The sequence below is a fragment of the Mustelus asterias genome, unplaced genomic scaffold, assembly GCF_964213995.1.
Source record: "Mustelus asterias unplaced genomic scaffold, sMusAst1.hap1.1 HAP1_SCAFFOLD_257, whole genome shotgun sequence".
In the NCBI taxonomy this organism is placed as follows: domain Eukaryota; kingdom Metazoa; phylum Chordata; class Chondrichthyes; order Carcharhiniformes; family Triakidae; genus Mustelus; species Mustelus asterias.
The window spans coordinates 198,960-222,272 of record NW_027590224.1 but is presented as its reverse complement, the minus strand read 5'-3'; the positions used below and the strand labels follow the sequence as shown (position 1 = coordinate 222,272).

At 48.6% G+C, this 23,313-nt stretch overlaps 1 protein-coding gene across 3 annotated transcripts in view; it reads right to left on the bottom strand.

Moving 5' to 3' along the window:
* LOC144485977 (uncharacterized) overlaps positions 1-23,313 on the bottom strand; it is a 158,770-nt gene that overhangs the window by 127,978 nt on the left and 7,479 nt on the right. For 2 of the 3 annotated variants that reach the window (XR_013496206.1, XR_013496207.1), the window contains exon 2: positions 18,627-18,708. The gene's annotated coding sequence lies outside the window, so the exon portion shown is untranslated. Of the gene's footprint in view, positions 1-18,626; positions 18,709-20,385; positions 20,930-23,313 lie in introns of those variants that run through there. The other variant, XM_078204070.1, reaches the window with a different exon arrangement.

Sequence of the window (23,313 nt, the reverse complement as noted above, 5' to 3'; positions counted from 1 at the left end):
ATGACACTCAACTGAATGCAGCCTTCAAAATCTCTCAAGTATTTGTTGCCAACGGGCCCCTGACTGGCCGCACTCACTGCACCCGCACTCCCCTGACTGGCCGCACTCACTGCACCCGCACTCCCCTGACTGGCCGCACTCACTGCACCCGCACTCCCCTGACTGGCCACACTCACTGCACCCGCACTCCCCTGACTGGCCACACTCACTGCACCCACACTCCCCTGACTGGCCACACTCACTGCACCCGCACTCCCCTGACTGGCCGCACTCACTGCACCTGCACTCCCCTGACTGGCCACACTCACTGCACCCGCACTCACTGCACCCGCACTCCCCTGACTGGCCACACTCACTGCACCCACACTCCCCTGACTGGCCATACTCACTGCACCCGCACTCCCCTGACTGGCCGCACTCACTGCACCCGCACTCCCTTGACTGGCCACACTCACTGCACCCGCACTCCCCTGACTGGCCGCACTCACTGCACCCGCACTCCCCTGACTGGCCGCACTCACTGCACCCGCACTCCCCTGACTGGCCGCACTCACTGCACCCGCACTCCCCTGACTGGCCGCACTCACTGCACCCGCACTCCCCTGACTGGCCGCACTCACTGCACCCGCTCTCCCCTGACTGGCCACACTCACTGCACCCGCACTCCCCTGACTGGCCGCACTCATTGCACCCGCACTCCCCTGACTGGCCGCACTCACTGCACTGACACTCCCCTAATAAGCCAGAGCTGTTTATCACCTGCAGGAATGGACATACAGCCAGTCACGCCACAAAGATGGCTGCATGGAAACCAGCTCCCAGATTTTCAGAGGCCAACCAGAGCACCTGCTCGATGCCACGGAGGAGAGGCGGCGTGAGCCAATCTTCCCTGGCCAGGGCCCTAACCCAAGGGGTGCATCTGCCACAGCATTGTGGGAGGAGTAGCAGAAGCGGTGAATGCCAGGACCCTGACACCACGCTCTGGCCGGCAGTGTCACAAATAAATCTACGACCTTCTTCGAGCACAAGGGTGAGTGAGCATTCCTCTTGGAACACAGCACATGCTTGGCACGGATCTCCAACCCTGCTTAGACACCTGAAGGGCATGCAACAAGTTACCCTTCCCCCAGGAACAGAATCTAACCCCTTCCCCTCACCCCTCAACAAGCACCCTTCAGTGGTGACCGCTTTCCCTGAAACTGTCAGCACAATGCCCGAGACACAGGCGAGCATTGCGCACCGTGCACTGCAATATGTTAATGCTTGCTATCCATCTTATGATCCCACAGGAAAAGAACACCCACAATGCACGGGAGACGACACCGACCGGTGGTGGTGTGCCTGACCTGCGGCAGCTGACCAGCATGGAGGAGCATGCCATGGAGCTGGCAGGGGGTGATGGGCCATACCAAATGGTCACTGATAGCCAGGTCGGCGTACAGCATGCAAGTGAGCAGAAGCGCACCCTCAACCTCGGTCCTCCTCTCAGTAAGTGCGATGCTGCATGGAATGTTTTGGCTCCCTCCCCCTAATGTGTGTTCTTTTTTACAGCTCTGGACCCAGAGGAACCCGGCCCTTCGGGTGTTGCTGCCACCCCCGCTGCTCTGGAGCAAACTGCCCCTGACCCCCTGGATGACACCTCGGAGGGAGGCACTGAGGAATCCTCCGAGGGCAGCACCACTGAAGCTGCACCGTCCTGTACCACACAACCCATCAACACAGAGACGATCACCACGGTGGGGACCTTTAGTGTTGAGGCTTCTGGGTCACGAAACAGTGAGCACATCACAGACACTGATGTACATCAGGTGGAGGCAGGCACATCCGAGAGCTCAGGCACACGGAGTTCTGCCGAAGGCCAGGATTCAGCTGTCCCCAAGCTAGCTGCTGGGACTCTTGAGTTTGTTCCTCCCAAGGCTGGTGGAGATGCATCAGGAAACCCGGGGAGTTGTGGAAGGGCTGTCAGTAACCGTGCTGCGACTGCAAGGCTGTTTAGGGGAGTCAAACAGAGCGCTGCTGCAGGAGGTGGTGCCAACACAGCGTGCGAACCAGGCCAACACTGCAAGGGTGGTGACCGCAGTGGAAAGTCTGGCTCAGGGGTCTGTCCTCATGGGTGACAGGGTCCAGGCCATCCTGGAGACACTACGGGCCACGGGCGAGTGTGTTTCCAGCATCCAGGAGGCACAGCGTTCGATGGCCATGGGTGTCGGGGGCATGTGGGAGACGCTGCTGGCCACGGCTGGAACTCTCGCTGGCATTCTGGAGACACAGCAGGCCGTGGCTGTGAGCCTCGACAACTTAGCCCAGGCTCAGAGGGTTACTGCTGAGGAGCTCCAGAGCCTGGCTCGCTCACAGAATGCTGTAGCGGAGGGAATCCAGAGCTTGGCCCAGTCTCCGAGGGCCAGGGCTGGGGGATCACACATCATGGAACAGACACATCTAGGCCTTCAGGATTGGCAGAGCCAGGTGACGCCTGAGCTTCTGGAGATCAGTCCAGCCAACCTGGCATCCTATGGAGTGCCCCCGGGGCCTCTGGGCACCCCAAGGGAGGAGGAAGGGGTTGAGCCCATGCTGGGGTCTTCCCCCAGGAGATCCCGGACGTCCAGAGACCTTCCAGTTCCCCCCTTCCTCACACCAGGGCATCTCGGGGCCAGCGAGATGAACAGGGTGGCATCGAAACAGTGCCATCTGCAAGTCAGCCGGGGCCCTCCCACCCAGGGGACGTCCGCCAAGAACATCACAGGCAACGGGGCGTGCATCACAGCTGGATACCTCCACATCCAATGTGCATCCTGCGGTAGCACTGAGAAGCAGCAGTAGACAGCACAAAGTTAGAAAGTTGTAGTTCGCTAGAGGGCACAGGTAATGGTCAGCATTAGTCAGGGTTTGGTAACCATTTATGTTAAGAACACAATAAACTGTTAATTGCACATCACACTGTGACTAATGTGACTCTGAGTCAAGTCCCTGACCATACCTCGCGGCAAGACAATGCCAATGCAAAGTGCCATTGGGGGAGGGGGGGGGGGGGGGGGGCGGTCTCTGACAGAACCTCACCCAGAGGGCTGTGAGGAAATAGAAGCCCCCCCTAACCCCACCTCCCCCACTCCAGATATCACTGGTCCATGGGCCAACACTTGAAGACAGCAGGAGGAAGGCCACCAGACATCTCCAGGCCCGCCTGCAACATCCCCCTCGCTCTGCTAGCAGCACATGCCTCCTCACGCCTGTTCAAGGCAGCCACACTAGGTTGAGACTTTTATATACCTACTCTGATTCGCACCAAAGTTACATCACGCCAAAGAGGTGGGAGATGCAGACATGGGTGGAGATAGCCGTGTGGATCCTGATAATGACATGCTAAGGTATGTAAAGTCACGCTAATCAATGGCCCGCCGGTTTTCTGCGGCTGGGAGAGGCGCGCAGGTCGTAAAAGCTGGCGGGGAACCTGCGAAATGGCTGACACGCATCTCCCGGCCCGGCCCGCCAGAAAAGTTGAGGGTCGCAATGGGAGAATCGGGCCCAACATTTCTGCTTTTCCATTCTATCTCTTTAGAGATGACTGGTGTATCTGTGGTCCCAGGTCCCTCAGCAGAACTCCTACACCAATCGGACTACAGGGGTTCAAGGTGACTGCTTACCACCATTTTCTGAACTGGCAATTAGGGATGGGCAACCAAAACCTAGCCAGCAACATCCCATGAATGAACATAGGCAGTCGAGGCACAATTTCCTGTAGCGGCAAACATGTCATTGCCCGTCAGAACAGTTTCTCTCAAATTGACTATTCCTGGTAAAAGTGGTCAAATCGTGTGGAACTATAAATAGAAAAGCAACACATCAGAAACCTCCCAAAGGGTTCCTCTTGACTGCAACCTAACTTCCTCTATGGGAGATTGAGGGAGGTGGGGGGGGGAAGTGAAACGTTTGATCGTAGTCACAAGAACAAAGCGCAGTATTTAGCAATCTGTGTTCAATTTGATACTGTTGTCTCATCCCCTCCACCCCAAAATAAAAATGGTCCCGCACCAAAGAGGGGTAAACTGAAAGTTTAGATCGATAGATTTTTTGATTGGTTACAGGGATCAATGGTTGCATGATTAGGCATGATCAAAACAAATTGCAAAAGAGGATGCGGGGAGCTGAATAGCCTCTTGCTGGTCCTGTGCAGCAGGCGCGAAAGGGCTGAATGAAGTAATGGCGATAAAGTTCCAAGTCAGGACGATGAGCAGCTTAGAGGTAAACTTGCAGGTGGCGGTGTTCCCATGTGCCCGATGCCCTTATCCGTCTGAGTGGTAGAAGGCACGGGTTTGGAAGATGTGTCAAAGGGGTCTTGGTGGGTTGCTACAGTGCATCTTGTAGCTGGTACAGCTACTGCCACTGTACATTAGTGGTGGAGTGAGTGAATGTTGAAGATGGTGGTTGGGGTTGTTAGGAAATAGATATAGTTTTCAATAATTTATATTTGCTTTTGGGGTAATAGAAATAAGATACATCTTTAAGTAAGCTTAATTTCTGTTTAAGTATTTCATGTGTTAAGAACTTCAGTTTAGTTTCACTTTAAACTTTTCCTGCATTTTAATGGTTTTTACAACTCTAAAACGAACACAGGGTATTAAAATATGGGCTGTTGTCTCGCAGCCAGTGCACCTCATAGAAAATGAGAAGCAATTTGAGTGCAGGTTGTAAAAGCTGGCGGGGAACCTGCGAAATGGCTGACACGCATCTCCCGGCCCGACCCGCCAGAAAAGTTGAGGGTTGCAATGGGAGAATCGGGCCCAACATTTCTGCTTTTCCATTCTATCTCTTTAGAGATGACTGGTGAATCTGTGGTCCCAGGTCCCTCAGCAGAACTCCTACACCAATCGGACTACAGAGGTTCAAGGCATCTGCTTACCACCATTTTCTGAACTGGCAATTAGGGATAGGCAACTAAAATGGGGAACAAAGAATTGCTGAAATAGGCAAGACATAAAGGGAAACTGTAGAGAGCCAATTCCCAAACTGAAAGGAAAGAAACAAAGTCCCAGAATTCAAGAGACGACAGAAGCAAGCTCCAAAATGAGCTTCCATTCAAAGGAACAAAGAACCGGAATTTGGAAAAGAGGTCCTGCTCAGTGAACTTGACTGTGAGGAGCAGAATGGCTCCAAGTTAAAAGCCAGGACCACCAGGTGCAGACCTGGGACAACATCAGCTTGCAAGAAATTAGAGATCCATGGTGACCAGAAGGTTGATGACTCCTTACTACAGGCTCATGGATAAGCAGTGTTCTGTTTGCATGACTGCAAAATAGAGAGATTGCGTGCAAGTTTGAATGCACATGATGATCCAAGGTAATGGAATATCGAAATGAGAGGTTGAAACGCCGAAGATGTCTTCACCAAGGCTTCATCTAAGAAAAAACTCCAGAAAGATTACAAGGTGTATTCTTCCAGAATGGAGATTGGAAATCCTTGTGTGAAAGCTAGAGTTCCAGTGAGACCAATATGAGAAGTGTCTGTGGGGGGTGTTGGAATTGAGGAGAAGGCCACACAAGTTGTTTTGGGTGGCATCTGCCACTTGGTTTCAGTGCAAGGTGTCTGACCACAACTCGGTTATTGGTTCACATATACTCTCACATTCTCAGTGCACAGTCTAAGATAGATTTTGTAACATGTGCTGTTCTTACAAACTGTATATATCTGCTAAAATAGACTGGGGTTAAGAAGTAGTGTAAAATCGTTCACATTTTCTTGTTTAACAAATGTTTTATTCTTTTTCTAAAAGCTTATTAACTGTCTCCTGTGACTCTGTTCAGTAGACACAACAAAAAGTATAAGTTAGGGTTCACACTGGGTTCCAAATGTCCAGTAGCAACATTAGCTGGGATCGCAATCGGGATTATTGTTATCCGTGGGATTGGAAATCCTTGATCATTGGTAGAATCCGTGAATCCTTAGACTGAGAACATGGAGATACTGGACATAGTAATTGGAGTTGCAGTGAAATATGTCATAAAATGGCTTTGGAAGTTGCTAAGACTTTTCCAAAGATGGAAGAGGTAACCCTGAATGGTCTACAAAAAGAATAGCTCAGTTAACGGAATTAGTTGCAGCTAGAATTACCCGTAGGAGTGACAAAAGGTGGCAGAGTTGAAATAGTAGTGCAGCAGAGATTGAAAGGGATACCTGAAAGACCACATTCTCCGAGAGGTGAGTCAATTGAATTGGCTAAGATTAGGGAGATGGTGACAGAGAGTTTTGTTACTGTTCTGGCAATCCAGAGACCCAGGGTACTGCTCTGGGAAGCTGGGTTTGAATCCCACCATGGCAGATGATGAAATTTGGATTCAATAAAAATCTGGAATTAAAAGTCGAATGATGACCATTTACAATTGTTGTAAAACCAACCTGGGTCACTAATGCCTTTAGGGAAGGAATCTGACTGGTGTGGCCTATATGTGATTCCAGATCCACAGTAATGTGGTTGACTCTGAAATGACTCAGTGAGCCACTCAGTTCAGGGATAAATAAGGATGGGCAATAAATGTTGAACCAGTCAGAGATACCCACATCCCATGAATGAATAAATAAATGTGTTCCATCAGAATGTGTAAGGAAAGGGGAATGGTGTACAAGAAGAAAGCAAATTATGTATAGTTATTGGTGAAGGAAGTCAGGTTTGGGATATTTTGTCTCGAAGAGAAAGGTGTTCCCTTAATCCTCTGACAAAATGAGAAAATAAACCAAATTTTGAGAAATAGTCAGACTGATCAATCGTTAATGGTCACTGACAAGACCATTTGTGCTTCAGATAGTTTTTCTTTCATAAAATCAATAAGGGGTGTTGATGGATCCATGAACCTGTTTCTTTGTGTGAAGTCATTTTACAAAGTCACTTCATAAATAAAATTGTTACGGTGGAAATTAAACATAAATCATCTGCTGAAGGAGTAGATTTTATTCTGGGTAATGATTTGGCTAGTGGAGACAGTAACATCAATATCTACATCAACGGGGATAAAGTAGAAATGATCGAGAGCTTCAGGTTTTTAGGTGTCCAGATCAGCAACAACCTGTCCTGGTCCCCCCATGCCGACACTATAGTTAAGAAAGCCCACCAACTCTTCTACTTTCTCAGAAGACTAAGGAAATTCGGCATGTCAGCTACGACTCTCGTCAACTTTTACAGATGCACCATGGAAAGCATTCTTTCTGGTTGTATCACAGCTTGGCATGGCTCCTGCTCTGCCCAAGACCGCAAGAAACTACAACAGGTCGTGAATATAGCCCAATCCATCACTCAAACCAGCCTCCCATCCATTGACTCTGTCTACACTTCCTGCTGCCTCAGAAAAGCAGCCAGCATAATTAAGGACCACACGCACCCGGACATTCTCTCTTCCACCTTCTTCTGTCAGGAAAAAGATACAAAAGTCTGAGGTCACGTACCAACCGACTCAAGAACAGCTTCTTCCCTACTGCCGTCAGACTTTTGAATGGACCTACCTTGCAATAAGTTGATCTTTCTCTACACCCTAGCTATGACTGTAACACTACATTCTGCTCTCTCTCGTTTCCTTCTCTATGAACGGTATGCTTTGTCTGTATAGCATGCAAGAAACAATATATACTACTGTATACTAATACATGTGATAATAATAAACCAAATCAAAAGTAACATGGCTACAACTGTACTGCAGCAGACAGTTGGTCACATTGATCTTAAACAACTCCTAAAATTACTGTGGCCAAACATGAAACACTTATTGCCAAGAACAAGCAATTGAAGGAGAGCCTGATTCATGTAGAAAACCAACTTTAAAGTATAAAGGAGGAGTTTGCTGATGAAAAAAGAAAACTGGTAAGAGTAACTGAGAATCAGTCACAGCATTTACAGCACTTGACTGGGGACTTAAACTGTCTAACTGATAAACTCATGAAAGCAAATTTGATAAAGGTTAAACCTGAATGAATTTCAAACATCAACAGTCTCTATGAAATACGTGGAAAATGCCCTTGAACAGGAAATGGAGTTACTGGTAAATCAAAATAATAAGTTGAATGCAGAATTAAAAAACAAAAGAAAAGAATTTCATGGTGAAAAGACCAATGGGATTCTTGAGTGTGGGAACAAGCTGGAGAAAGAGACAATGAGTGGCATAGTGTGTCACAAAAACTCCTTGTCAAATTGTAATCCAGTTGAGCAAAAAAAAACTGATCCAAGTAATCTTGGCGATGTATCAACCTCAGTAATTGACAATAGAAAAGCAACTGAAGTGACTGCGGGGTTGGGAGTTATGAATTGTCCACAAAAAAGACTGAAATTGCAAAATGATCCTTCCAGGTCACTAACAAGAGATCATTTGGGAGAATGAGGAGTTTATAGATGGTAGCTTCAGGGAGGCAGTTACGCCAAAGGCACAGAGCACAGGTAATTGGGTTACCGTCAAGCGAGGGAAAGGGAAAGGGCAGGCAGAGCAGGGTTTCCCTGTGGCCATTCCCCTCCACAACAGGTATACCAATTTGGATACTGTTGTGGGGGGATGCCTTACCTGGGACAAGCTGCGGCAGCCGGATCTCTGGCACGGAGTCTGGTTCTGCAGCGCAGAAGGGAGGGTGGAAGAAGAGGAGAGCGGTAGTGATAGGGGACTCGATTGTCAGAGGTACAGACAGGAGGTTCTATGGTCGTGACAGAGACTCCCAGATGGTTTGTTGCCTCCCAGGTGCCAGCGTCAGGGATGTCTCTGATCGCATGCACAGCGTTCTGAAGTGGGAGGGTGATCAGCCAGATGTCATGCTACACATTGGTACCAATGACGTAGGAAGGAAGAGTGAGGAGGTACTGAAGTCTGAGTATAGAGAGCTTGGTAGGAAGTTAAAAAGCAGGACCCTGAGGGTAGTAATCTCAGGATCGCTACCTGTGCCACATAACAGTGAGGGTAAGAGTAGGATGCTCGGGCGGATGAGCACGTGGCTGAGGAACTGGTGTAGGGGGCAGGGTTTCAGATTTCTAGATCATTGGGACCTCTTCTGGGGCAGGTGGGACCTGTACAAGAGAGACGGGTTACACCTGAACTAAAAGGGGACCAACATACTTGCAGGGAGATTTGCTAGTGTTATTGGAAAGGGTTTAAACTAGATTTGCAGGATGGGAACCAGAGTGCCAGAGCAGATAGTGGAGCAGGGGTGAAAATAAATGATGTTAATAGTTCATGCAAAAAGTAGGTTCTTTACTCAGAAAGTAGTAAGGGCGTGGAATGCCCTGTCTGCAACAGTAGTGGACTCGTCAACATTAAGGGCATTTAAAGGGCCATTAGATAAACATATGGATGATATTAGAATAGTGTAGGTTAGATGGGCTTTAGATTGGTTTCACTGGTCGGCGCAACATCGAGGGCCGAAGGGCCTGTACTGCGCTGTAATGTTCTATGTTCTATCTTCTAAGGGTTGTGTGTGGTAGTAATAATCTTCTGAGGTGTGTCTATTTCAATGCCAGGAGTATTGTGGGGAAGGCAGACGAGCTGAGGGTGTGGATCGACACATGGAATTATGACATTATAGCCATTAGTGAAACTTGGCTACAGGAGGGGTAGGACTGACAGCTCAATGTTCCAGGGTTCCGATGTTTCAGACGTGATAGAGGCAGAGGGATGAAGAGTGGGGGGGTGGCATTGCTAGTCAGGGAAAATGTTTCAGCAGTGCTCAGGCAGGACAGATTAGAGGGCTTGTCGACCAAGGCCATATGGGTGGAGCTGAGAAACAGGAAAGGTATGACCACATTAATGGGGTTGTATTATAGACCACCCAATAGTCAGCGAGAATTGGAGGAGCAAATCTGCAGAGAGATAGCAGACAACTGCAGGAAACAAAGTTGTGATAGTAGGGGAGTTTAATTTTCCACATACAGATTGGGACTCCCATACTGTTAAAGGTCTAGACGGGTTAGAGTTTGTAAAATGTGTTCAGGAAAATTTTCTAAATCAATATATAGAGGTACCAACTAGACAGGATGCAATATTAGATCTCCTATTAGGAAACGAGTTAGGACAAGTGACGGAAGTGTATGTAGGGGAACACTTTGGTTCCAGTGATCATAACGCCATTAGTTTCAACTTGATCATGGATAAAGATAGATCTGGTCCTCGGGTTGAGGTTCTAAACTGGAAAAAGGCCAAATTTGAAGAAATGAGAAAGGATCTAAAAAGCGTGGATTGGGACAGGCTGTTCTCTGGCAAGGATGTGAATGGTAAGTGGGAGGCCTTCAAAGGAGAAATTTTGAGAGTGCAGAGTTTGTATGTTCCTGTCAGGATTAAAGGCAAAGTGAATAAGAATAAGGAACCTTGGTTCTCGAGGGATATTGGAACTCTGATAAAGAAGGAGAGAGAGATGTATGACATGTATAGGCAACAGGGAGCAAATAAGATGCTTGAGTATAAAAAGTGCAAGAAACTACTTAAGAAAGAAATCAGGAGGGCTAAAAGACATGAAGTTGCTTTGGCAGACAAGGTGAAGGATAATCCTCAGAGCTTCGACAGGTATATTAAGAGCAAAAGGATAGTAAGGGATAAAATTGGTCCTCTTGAAGATCAGAGTGGTCGGCTACGTATGGAACCAAAAGAAATGGGGGAGATATTAAATGGGTTTTTTGCATCCGTATTTACTAAGGAAACTGGCATGGAGTCTATGGAAATAAGGCAAACAAGTAGGGAGGTCATGGAACCTATACAGATTAAAGGGGAGGAGGTGCTTGCTCTCTTGAGGCAAATCAGAGTAGATAAATCCCCAGGACCGGACAGGGTATTCCCTCGGACCTTGAAGGAGACTAGTGTTGAAATTGCAGGGGCCCTGGCAGATATATTTAAAATGTTGGTATCCACGGGTCAGGTGCCGGATGATTGGAGGATAGCTCATGTTGTTCCGTTGTTTAAAAAAGACTCAAAAAGTAATGCGGGAAATTATAGGGCGGTAAGTTTGACGTCAGTAGTAGGTAAATTATTTGAAGGAGTATTAAGAGATAGGATCTACAAATATTTGGATAGACAGGGACTTATTAGGGAGAGTCAACATGGCTTTGTGCATGGTAGGTCATGTTTAACCAATCTATTAGAGTTTTTCGAGGAGGTTACCAGGAAAGTGGATGAAGGGAAGGCAGTGGATGTTGTCTACATGGACTTCAGTAAGGCCTTTGACAAGGTCCCGCATGGGAGGTTAGTCAGGAAGGTTCAGTCGCTAGGTATGCTAGAGATGAGGGGTGTTGATTATGAGGAGAGACTGAGCAGATTGGGTTTGTATTCGTTGAAATTTAGAAGGCTGAGGGGGGATCTTATAGAGACCTATGAGATAATGAAGGGGCTGGATAGGGTAGAGATGGAGAGATTCTTTCCACTTAGAAAGGAAACTAGAACTAGAGGGCACAGCCTCAAAATAAAGGGGGGTCAGTTTAGGAGAGTTGAGGAGGAACTTCTTCTCTCAGAGGGTGGTGAATCTCTGGAATTCTCTGCCCACTGAAGTGGTGGAGGCTACCTCGTTGAATATGTTTAAATCACGGATAGATGGATTCCTGATCGGTAAGGGAATTGTGGGTTATAGGGATCAGGCGGGTAAGTGGAACTGATCCACTTCAGATCAGCCATGATCTTATTGAATGGCGGGGCAGGCTCGAGGGGCTAGATGGCCTACTCCTGCTCCTATTTCTTATGTATACATGTAGAGGTAGTAAATTGGATTAGACATTGGCTCAATGGAAGAACGGCAGAGTCGCTGAGCAGAAACTGATAGCCAAGTTCCGCACACACGAGGACGGCCTCAACCGGGATATTGGGTTCATGTCACACTATTTGTAACCCCCACAGTTGCCTGGACCTGCAGAGTTTCACTGGCTGTCTTGTCTGGAGACAATACACATCTTTTTAGCCTGTCTTGGTGCTCTCTCCACTCACGTTGTTTTGTTTCTTAAAGACTTGATTAGTTGTAAGTATTCGCATTCCAACCATTATTCATGTAAATTGAGTTTGTGTCTTTATATGCTCTGTTTGTGAACAGAATTCCCACTCACCTGAAGAAGGGGCTTGGAGCTCCGAAAGCTTGTGTGACTTTTGCTACCAAATAAACCTGTTGGACTTTAACCTGGTGTTGTTAAACTTCTTACTCAATGGAAGAAGCCAGAGAGTGGTAGTGGAGGATTGCTTCTCTGAGTGGAGACCTGTGACTAGTGGTGTGCCACACGGACCAGTGCTGGGTCCATTGTTGTTTGTCATCTATATCAATGATCTGGATGATAATGTGGTCAATTGGATCAGCAAGTTTGCTGATGATACAAAGATTGGAGGTGTAGTGGACAGTGAGGAAGGTTTTCAAAGCTTGCAGAGGGATTTGGACCAGCTAGAAAAATGGTCTGAAAAATGGCAGATGGAGTTTAATGCAGACAAGTGTGAGGTATTGCACTTTGGAAGGACAAACCAAGGTAGAACATACAAGGTAAATGGTAGGACACTGAAGAGTGCAGTAGAACAGAAGGATCTGGGAATAGATACATAATTCCCTAAAAGTGGCGTCACAGGTAGATAGGGTCGTAAAGAGTGCTTTTGGTACATTGGCCTTTATAAATCAAAATATTGAGTATAGGAGTTGGAATGTTATGGTGAGGTTATATAACAGTAAGAAGTCTCACAACACCAGGTTAAAGTCCAACAGGTTTATTTGGTAGCAAATACCATAAGACCATAAGACCATAAGACATAGGAGCGGAAGTAAGGCCATTCGGCCCATCGAGTCCACTCCACTCCTTCGTCAGATGGAGTGAATATCTGTTCTCCAACAGTGCACAGACACAGAAATCAAGTTACAGAATACTAATTAGAATGCAAATCTCTACAGCCAGCCAGGTCTTAAAGGTACAGATAAGGTACCTGTGTTCAATGCTCCCTCCACCCACATTATCTGTACCTTTAAGACCTGGCTGGCTGTAGAGATTTGCATTCTAATTAGTATTCTGTAACTTGATTTCTGTGTCTGTGCACTGTTGGAGAACAGATATTCACTCCATCTGATGAAGGAGCTGTGCTCCGAAAGCTTATGGTATTTGCTACCAAATAAACCTGTTGGACTTTAACCTGGTGTTGTGAGACTTCTTACTGTGCTTACCCCAGTCCAACGCCGGCATCTCCACATCGAGGTTATATAAGTCATTGGTGAGGCCGATTTTAGCGTTGTGTGCAGTTTTGGTCACCTAACTACAGGAAGGATATTAATAAGGTTGAAAGAGTGCAGAGAAGGTTTACAAGGATGTTGCCGGGACTTGAGAAACTGAGTTACAGAGAAAGGTTGAATAGGTTACGACTTTATTCCCTGGAGCGTAGAAGAATGAGGGGAGATTTGATAGAGGTGTATAAAATTATGATGGGTATAGATAGAGTGAATGCAAGCAGGCTTTTTCCACTGAGGCTAGGGGAGAAAATAACTAGAGGACATGGGTTAAGGGTGAGGGGGGAAAAGTTTAAAGGGAATATTAGGGGGGGCTTCTTCACACAGAGTGGTGGGAGTTTGGAATGAGCTGCCAGATGAGGTGGTGAATGCGGGCTCATTTTTAACACTTAAGAAAAACTTGGACAGGTACATGGATGAGAGGGGTGTGGAGGGATATGGTCCAGGTGCAGGTCAGTGGGACTAGGCACAAAAATGGTTCAGCACAGGCAAGAAGGGCCAAAAGGCCTGTTTCTGTGCTGTAATGTTCTATGGTTCTATAAGGGACCTCTTTAGGGGCAGGTGTGACCTGTTTAAAAAAGACGGGTGGCACTTGAATCCCAGGGGGACCAATATCCTGGCGGGAAGGTTGGCTAAGGCTACTGGAGAGACTTTAAACTAGAAAGGTTGGGGGGAGGGAATCGAAATGAGGGGACTGAGAGCGAGGAGGTTAGCTCGCAAATAGATAAGGAATGTAAACAGGGTAAGAGGGAGGTTAGACGAGTGATGGAGAAGGGAAGTGCTCAGGCTGAAGGTCTGAGATGTGTCTATTTTAATGCCAGGAGTGTAGTGAATAAAGTGGATGAGCTTAGAGCGTGGATTGCTGCTTCGAATTGTGATGTGGTGGCCATTACGGAGACTTGGATGTCTCAGGGACAGGACTGGGTGCTTCAGGTGCCGGGTTTTAGATGTTTCAGGAAGGACAGGGAGGGAGGCAAGAGAGGGGGGGGGAGTGGCATTGTTGATCAGGGATAGTGTCACGGCTGTAGGGAAGGTGGACGCCGTGGAGGGATTGACTACGGAGTCTCTGTGGGTGGAGGTTAGGAACAGGAAGGGGTCGGTAACGTTGCTGGGTGTTTTCTACAGGCCGCCCAATAGTAACAGAGATGTTGAGGAGCAGATGGGGAAACAGATCCTGGAGAGATGTAGGAATAACAGAGTTGTCGTGATGGGAGATTTTAATTTCCCAAACATAGATTGGAATATCCCTAGGGCTAGGGGTTTGGATGGAGAGGAGTTTGTTAGGTGTGTCCAGGAGAGTTTCCTGACACAGTATGTGGATAAGCCTACTAGAGGAGAGGCTGTACTTGATCTGGTGCTGGCTAATGAACCTGGACAGGTGGAGGATCTCTCGGTGGGTGAGCATCTTGGGGATAGCGATCATAATTCTATCTCCTTCACGATAGCATTGGAAAGAGATAGGATCAGGCAGGCTAGGAAAGTGTTTCTCTGGAGTAAAGGGAAATACAGTGTCATCAGGGAGGAAATTAGACGGGTAAATTGGAAGGAGGCATGCTTGGGGAAAAGTACCGAAGGAAAGTGGAGGATTTTCAAGGAATGGTTGTCTGGAGCTCTGCATGACAACGTTCCGATGAGACAGGGGGCTGTTGGTAGGGTACGGGAACCGTGGTGCACGAAGGTTGTGATGAACCTGGTGAATAAGAAAAGAGAGGCGTACAGAAGGTTCAGAGAGCTAGGAGGTGTTAAGGATTTAGAGGAGTATACGGGATGTAGGAAGGAGCTTAAGAAGGAAATTAGGAGAGCGAGAAGGGGTCATGAGAAGGCCTTGGCGGGTAAGATTAAGGAGAATCCCAAGGCTTTCTACAAATACGTCAAGAGTAAAAGGATGAGATGTGAAGGCATAGGACCCTTAAAAGGTGAAGGGGGAAAAGTTTGTGCGGAACCGTTAGAAATGGCGGAGCTGCTTAATGAATACTTTACCTCGGTATTCACGGTGGAAAGGGATCTGGGTGGTTGTACTGCTGGTTTGCGGTGGACAGAAAGGATCGAGCATGTGGACATAAAGAAAGAGGATGTGTTGGAACTATTGAATGGCATCAAGGTTGGTAAGTCGCCGGGACCGGATGGGATGTACCCCAGGTTACTGTGGGAGGCGAGGGAGGAGATTGCGGAGCCTTTGGCGATGATCTTTGCATCGTCGATGGAGACGGGAGAGGTTCCGGAGGATTGGAGGATTGCAGATGTGGTCCCTATATTCAAGAAAGGGAACAGGGACAGCCCGGGAAATTACCGACCGGTGAGTCTAACCTCAGTGGTTGGTAAGTTGATGGAGAGGATCCTGAGAGACAGGATTTATGATCATCTAGAGAAGTTTAGTATGATCAAAAGTAGTCAGCACGGCTTTGTCAAGGGCAGGTCGTGCCTTACGAGCCTGGTTGAGTTCTTTGAAAATGTGACCAAACACATTGACGAAGGAAGAGCGGTGGATGTGGTCTATATGGACTTCAGCAAGGCGTTCGATAAGGTCCCCCATGCAAGACTTCTTGAGAAAGTGAGAGGGCATGGGATCCAAGGGGCTGTTGCCTTGTGGATCCAGAACTGGCTTGCCTGCAGAAGGCAGAGAGTGGCTGTGGAGGGGTCTTTCTCTGCGTGGAGGTCAGTGACCAGTGGAGTGCCCCAGGGATCTGTTCTGGGACCCTTGCTGTTTGTCATTTTCATAAATGACCTGGATGAGGAAGTGGAGGGATGGGTTGGTAAGTTTGCTGACGACACCAAGGTAGATGGTGTTGTGGATAGTTTGGAGGGATGTCAGAAGTTGCAGCGAGACATAGATAGAATGCAAGACTGGGCGGAGAAGTGGCAGATGGACTTCAACCCGGATAAGTGTGTGGTGATCCATTTTGGCAGATCCAATGGGATGAAGCAGCAGTATAATATGAAGGGTACCATTCTTAGCAGTGTAGAGGATCAGAAGGACCTTGGGGTCCGGGTCCATAGGACTCTTAAATCGGCCTCGCAGGTGGAGGATGCGGTCAAGAAGGCGTACGGCGTACTGGCCTTCATTAATCGAGGGATTGAGTTTAGGAGTCGGGAGATAATGCTGCAGCTTTATAGGACCCTGGTTAGACCCCACTTGGAGTACTGCGCGCAGTTCTGGTCACCTCATTACAGGAAAGATGTTGAAGCCATTGAAAGGGTGCAGAGGAGATTTACAAGGATGTTGCCTGGATTGGGGGGCATGCCTTATGAGGATAGGTTGAGGGAGCTTGGTCTCTTCTCCCTGGAGAGACGAAGGATGAGAGGTGACCTGATAGAGGTTTACAAGATGTTGAGAGGTCTGGATAGGGTAGACTCTCAGAGGCTATTTCCAAGGGCTGAAATGGTTGCTACGAGAGGACACAGGTTTAAGGTGCTGGGGGGTAGGTACAGAGGAGATGTCAGGGGTAAGTTTTTCACTCAGAGGGTGGTGGGTGAGTGGAATCGGCTGACGTCGGTGGTGGTGGAGGCAAACTCGTTGGGGTCTTTTAAGAGACTTCTGGATGAGTACATGGGATTTAATGGGATTGAGGGCTATAGATAGGCCTAGAGGTGGGGATGTGATCGGCGCAACTTGTGGGCCGAAGGGCCTGTTTGTGCTGTGGCTTTCTATGTTCTATGTTCTAAGGTAAAAATGCTGGCCAGTGCTAAAAGACAGAGCAGTTGAAATACAGGCGGACATGGACAGTTTGACAAAGACCATTTAAAACCTGCTGAGGAATGGATTATTATACAAAGAAGAACAAAGAAAAGCACAGCACAGGAACAGGCCCTTCGGCCCTCCAAGCCTGTGCTGATCATGATGCCCTAACTAAACAAAAGCTGTGTTTTGTGTTCATATGTAAACAGCACAGTTTGTTTTATTTCCCATTGAGTGTTGAATGTGAATTGTTGAGTAATTATAACACAACACTTACCAGCAATGTGAAGCTGGATTACAGGATGGCAGCTGCAGATATTTCTGAAATAATAAGATCCTGCATTTCCCATGTGATTTTGTTTAGAGTCAGGGAACAGTTGCCATCTTTCACATCTCCAGTCAGCCGGGTCCGGTGGCGAAACCGTGACAACTCGTGAATGAAAGGCTATCGGCGATGTTCCCCATTTCTCATAATTAAACCCGATTCCGACTCACTGTTGGTTTCCCAAACATGATGTATAACTGTAATGACTTGGAATGTGTACACACGAACCTTCCTGTGCTGTCATCTCTGAGTGTCACCGCTCCACTCTTGTGACAGTTCAACTGGGAGAGAAATATCAATATTCAACACTGGACGGCTGTCCACTGGACTTGATATCCACCCCCTCGGTCACTGGTGCAGTGACTGAATTGTGGACCATCCACAGGACACACAAGGAACTCCCAGGGTTTCAATGCATGAAAGAGAATACTGGACACAGCAGTGGACAAGTCTGCAATGGCTCATGGTCCTCAGGACCCAGTTTAGTGAAGCCAGTCTATTGCCCAATACAGTGCCTACTGATCTCAAAATCCACCCCCTCCATTGCAATGTTCCTTCATTATTCAAGGGCTACTTTGAATCCTCATTATCTAAGGAATCTCTTTGGATCCTCACTGTCAAGGGGATTATTTCTGATCCAAAGCCCATACTGTTGTATTGCTGATTCTTTTGCGGCTTTGTGTAGACTGACTTGTCACCAGCTCAACAGGCACTATCAAACATACAATCTGACCGCTTTGCCTTCCTTCTCTCTTTCAGTTATCTTGCACCTTTAATAAAGTTTCTCACATGCTGAGAATGGATAGGAAGTGTGATGCTGAATAGCCAGTCCATTCTCGGAGTTGCTGTGTTGCCCTCTTTTTAGGTCAAACCAAATAAACAAACTCAGATTAAGTCAGGACAAAGTAAAAGGGGCAGCTCCCCAAAAGGAGGGGGAACAGCCCGAACAGAAATCAAAGTACAAAGGAAACTCTTCATGGGAAATTCTGACTAAAATCAGCAAAAGGCACAAACTTCAGGCCATTACAATCAGAGTCCAACCATCATGATAGACTTCATCCCCCAGTGTCTATTCCTGCTTCTCTACTTAACCTCTCACTCCATCACTCAGCGACATACACTGGCTCCCATTCCAGCAACATTTCGATTTTAAGTTTCTGATCCTCAAGTTCCAATCCCTGCATTGCATCACCTCCCCCCCCCCACCATCACACTACCCTATCTCACTATAACCCCTCCAGCCTTGCCACTCTTGAGATCTCTACTGCCAGACCAGGAGCTATTATATATCAGTGAGCACAAGGGTGATGGGTGAATGGGACTTGGTGTGAGTTTGTACACTGGGTCACTGCTGAATTGGTTCCCAATCAGAGATCAGTAAGACTGATCTTTTACAAAGACTATTAACCATAAATCTGTCCAAACTGACGATGATATTACCTTGGAGAAGTGACAGGAGGAAGTAAGATTTCCCGATCATTGTCCACTCCCAGATATTTCACCAGCTTCTCATTCTCAAGCTCTGAAAGAGAAAGGAGTTAATAAGACCTGATGGCCAGCTGCCTCATGATTTTGCACATCTCTATCAAATCTCCTCTCAGCCTTCCTCTCTCCAAGGACAACAGTCCCAAACTCTCCAAGCCACCCTCATAACTGAAGTTACTGGAATCATTCTGGTAAACCTCTTCTGCACTCTCTCCAGTGCGCTCACATCCTTTCCATAGTGTGGCGCCCAGAACTCTACCCCATCCCCCTTCCTACACAAGTTATTGGCGCCAATGTAGACCATGACCTCTGGTTGTTCACCCCAGAGGAATGTCCTGCAACCACTCGGCGACATCCTTAACCCTGGCATCAGGAGGCAACTTGCCATTCTAAAATCACATCTAAGGCCACAGAAATGCCTGTCTGTTCCCCAAACTGATAAATCCCCTATCACTACTGCTCTTCCATTCTTCTTCCTCCTCCTCCTGTACAGCCGAGCCACTCGCAGTGCCAAAAACCCTGCTCTGACTGCAAACCTCTCAGAAACCCGACCACTCACTAGCTTCCAAAACAGAAATCTGATTTCTGCCTCCAATCATACTGCCCCCTTAAGCTGCAGTATGATTGACTCTCCGAACATGCTATCCACTTAGCCCTCAGCCTCTCAGATGCGCCACTGACTCCAGCCGCCTCTGGCGTCCCAATCTCCAGAGTTCACGTTTCTGCACGCTGGTAGCACTCCCTGCAGGTATGGTCATGTAGGACAGCAGTAGAGTCCATAACTTCACACAGAGCACAGGACACACACTCCCTTCAACTGAGCTGCTCCGCCATGTCTTAACTTTACTTGCCTTAAGCTAACTTCATTCTACTTTGGATTATCTTGGCCCCACTTCTATTATTTAACAACTATTATTTAAATGGTAAAAAATTGTAGCATGCTGCTGTGCAGAGTAACCTGGGTGTCCTTGTGCAGGAATCTCAAGGAGTTGGTTTGCAGGTAATTAAGGCGGCAAATGGAATTTTGTCCTTCATTGCTCAAGGGATGGAGTTTAAAAACAGCGAGGTTATGTTGCAGCTGTATAAGGTGCTGGTGAGGCCACACCTGGAGTACTGTGTAAGTTTTGGTCTCCTTACTTGAGAAAGGATATACTGGCACTGGAGGGGTTGCAGAGGAGATTCACTAGGTTGATTCCGGAGTTAAGAGGGTTGGCTTATGAGGAGAGACTGAGTAGACTGGGGCTATACTCATTGGAATTCAGAAGAATGAGGGGAGATCTTATAGAAACATATAAAATTATGAAGGGAATAGATAAGATAGAAGCAGGGAAGTTGTTTCCACTGGCAAGTGAAACTGGGGTCATAGCCTCAAAATAAGGGGAAGCAGATTTAGGACTGAGTTGAGGAGGAACTTCTTCACACAAAGGGTTGGGAATCTGTGGAATTCCCTGCCCAGTGAGGCAGTTGAGGCTACCTCATTGAATGTTTTTACGGCAAGGGTAGATACAATTTTTGAACAGTAAAGGAATTAAGGGTTATGGGGAGCGGGCAGGTAAGTGGAGCTGAGTCCACAAAAAGATCAGCCATGATCTTATTGAATGGCGGAGCAGGCTCGAGGGGCCAGATGGCCTACTCCTGTTCCTAGTTCTTATGTTCCCTTTATTCCACACACCCTGCCCCTTACACAAGAGCATGCACCAGCCAATCAACTTACTAGTTTACTGTTAAGCCACAGTTGCAATTTTCTCCCCATTGCAATCTCGCAGCAGCTGAGATGGTGAAAGTGGGGGCAATCCTCAGCTCTCGACTATCGCCCACAGCTCCACACTGACTCAACTAATATCTGGTCTTATTAACTGACTGATTAATTACTGAGTTTTATAAGAGCCTCCCCCATTCACAAATTGGGGGGCAGTAACACTGCTTTTTCTCTAATATCTGTGACGAGCTGGAGAGACATGAAGTGGGTGAGGGTGTGGGTAAGGGGCTTCCTCTTCCCCCCCACTGGGAAGCTGCTGTCCCTGGGCTGGGAACAGCACTCCCTGTTTGAGGCTGGCAGTGGGGAATGGCAGCAGCAGAGCAGACCATGGGATCAGTGTGTTAACACAGCCAGCTGAATGTGTAAATCCCCCTGTTCCCGCTCCACACTGGATCCTAAACCAGTCAAAGGGAGCAGCATCCACCCAGAAACCAATATTTGCGCTACCAGAGCTCCCTCGGCCTCAGGAAGCGGCCACCGCTTCACAGCGACTGACACCAGCTCCCAAAATGGCAGCTGGGCGGCACCGCCAGGCACCGCCAACCCCCGCCCTCCACTCTCATTGGCCGAGCTTCCAGCCAATCAACTGTTGCCCACGTGAGTCGCACGCCTGATTGACAGCAACTTCCACCAATGGGATTCCACGTCTGTGGCACAGTCCGGCTGCAAGAGCGCTGATTGGCGGAACGAGGTCTCGCGCTCCCTCCTCCCTGATTGGCCAGCTGATTGCGCCGCGAGCAGAAACCGTTGGAGGAAAAAACGGTTAAAATTTGAAAAGTGGGCGGGGGGGTGAAAGGTCAAAGTCAATGGCCAACTTCCCAAAGTTGAGTTTATTGGGGGGGAAATCACAGGAAGGAAGCTCAGAGAGGGAAATATTGGAGTGAAAATGTTTAACGGGATGGGATAAGCAGTTGGATTTAATTTTATCCATTCGTGGGACATGGGCATCGCTGGCCAGGTCCAGCATTTATTGCCCATCCCTAATTGCCCCTTTGCCTCCTCACACAGATAGCAACCTTCCGCCTCCAGACCCTGCAAAGATAGCTTTACGTTGAGCCTCCTCCACAATGGGGTGCCCTGGCGACGCATATCTTCCGCCAGTTGCACGGCCTGAGTTATGACGAGCAGCTCCTGCATATAAATCTAGGCCGTGTTCCGACCTCCTTGCAGGCGTTGCCCGTCTTTTACCAGGACCTCTTCACGGTCTGGAACACGGTCGCCTCGCGACGCAGCTCTTCCCCGTCAGGAGTAGTGGCTGTCGTGTGAGAGCCGCTGCTCAGGAATCCGCTCCTCCAGCTGTATAACTTCAGGTGGCTGGGGAGAGGAAGGCCGTGGACGCCGGGATGACCAGGATCGGGGACGTGCTGGATGGCGGAGGAGCGGGCTGGATGAGCCCCCAAGTGTTGGCTGAGCGCGCGGGGGTGGCCGTCTGGCGCGCAGCCAAAGCCATCCAAGACCTTCGGACGGTCGTGCTCGGCCCCGAGTGCACACGCGGTCTCGAGGCGGTGCAGGCGTGTGGTGGGATCCCGCCCGAGCATTCCCCTGCTCGGATGGAATTTCACATTGGCCTGAAGCCTAGACCACCTCCCCCCCCCCCGCCCCTTTTCCACCGCACGGAGGCGTTTCCTGTACGGGTTGCTGCTGCGCACCTTCCACTCCCGCGTCCTCGCCTGTCACCCGGATACACCTTGGCGGGCCTTGTTGCCGCCGGGCGGCGGAGGTCCCCAGTGGAGGTCCCTCTATGGAGGGATCACCCCCAATTATCTTGGGGACCTGGGGTGCAGGGTGCTGCACGCAGCAGTCCCATACAACCATAGGTTCTTTCGGTTCACGGGCTCCCAAGCTTGCCCCTTCTGTGGTCTTGTGGAGTCCGTGGACCATGTCTACGTTTTGTGTCTTAGGTTGCATTCCCTTTTTGTTTACCTGAAAAACCTTTTACTGATGTTTTGTTTGCACTTCTGTCCCACTCTCCTGATCTATGGGCACATGGTGTGGAAGGGGGGCGGGTCGGGATGGCGACCTTCTCGTGAACCTGCTCCTGCGCCTGTCGAGGTGAGTCATCAACAGGTCCAGGCAGCGGGCGATCGACGGGATCATCCATCCTGACTGTCTGCCCCTCTGCCACGGCTATATTCGCGGCCAGCTGTCCCTGGAGAGGGAGCATGCGGTGTCCACGGGGGCAGTTAACACCTTCCACGCCCGCTGGGCACCGCAGGGGCTGGGGTGTATTATAAATCCCGAAAATCACATTATGATTTAAGGTTTTAAGTTTCCTTTCGACTTTGTTTTTTGTTCGGGCTGTTCCCCCTCCTTTTGGGGAGCTGCCCCTTTTAATTTGTCCCTAAGTTAACTTGAGTTGTTTATTTGGTTGGGGAGAAAAAGAGTTTCCTAATTGCCCCTTGAGAAGGTGGTGGGTGAGCCGCCATCTTGAACCCACTGCAGTCCCTGAGGTATAGGTACACCCCAGTGCTGTTAGGGAGGGAGTCCCAGGATTTAGACCCAGCGACAGTGAAGGAACGGCCGATATATTTCCAAGTTGGGATGGTGAGTGACTTGGAGGAGAACCTCCAGATGGTGGTGTTCCCAGGTATCTGCTGCCTTTTTGTTCGGGCTGTTCCCCCTCCTTTTGGGGAGCTGCCCTTTTTACTTTGTCCTGACTTAATTTGAGTTTGTTTATTTGGTTTGACCTAAAAAGAGGCCAGGTATCTGCTGCCCTTGTCCTTCAAGATGGTAACGGTCGTGGGTTTGGAAGGTGCAGCCGAAGGAGCCTTGGTGAGTTGCTGCAGTGCATCTTGTAGATGGTACACACGGCTGTCACTGTGCGTCAGCGGTGGAGGGAGTGGATGTTTGTGGTTAGCATGTCGAACAAGCGGGGCTGCTTTG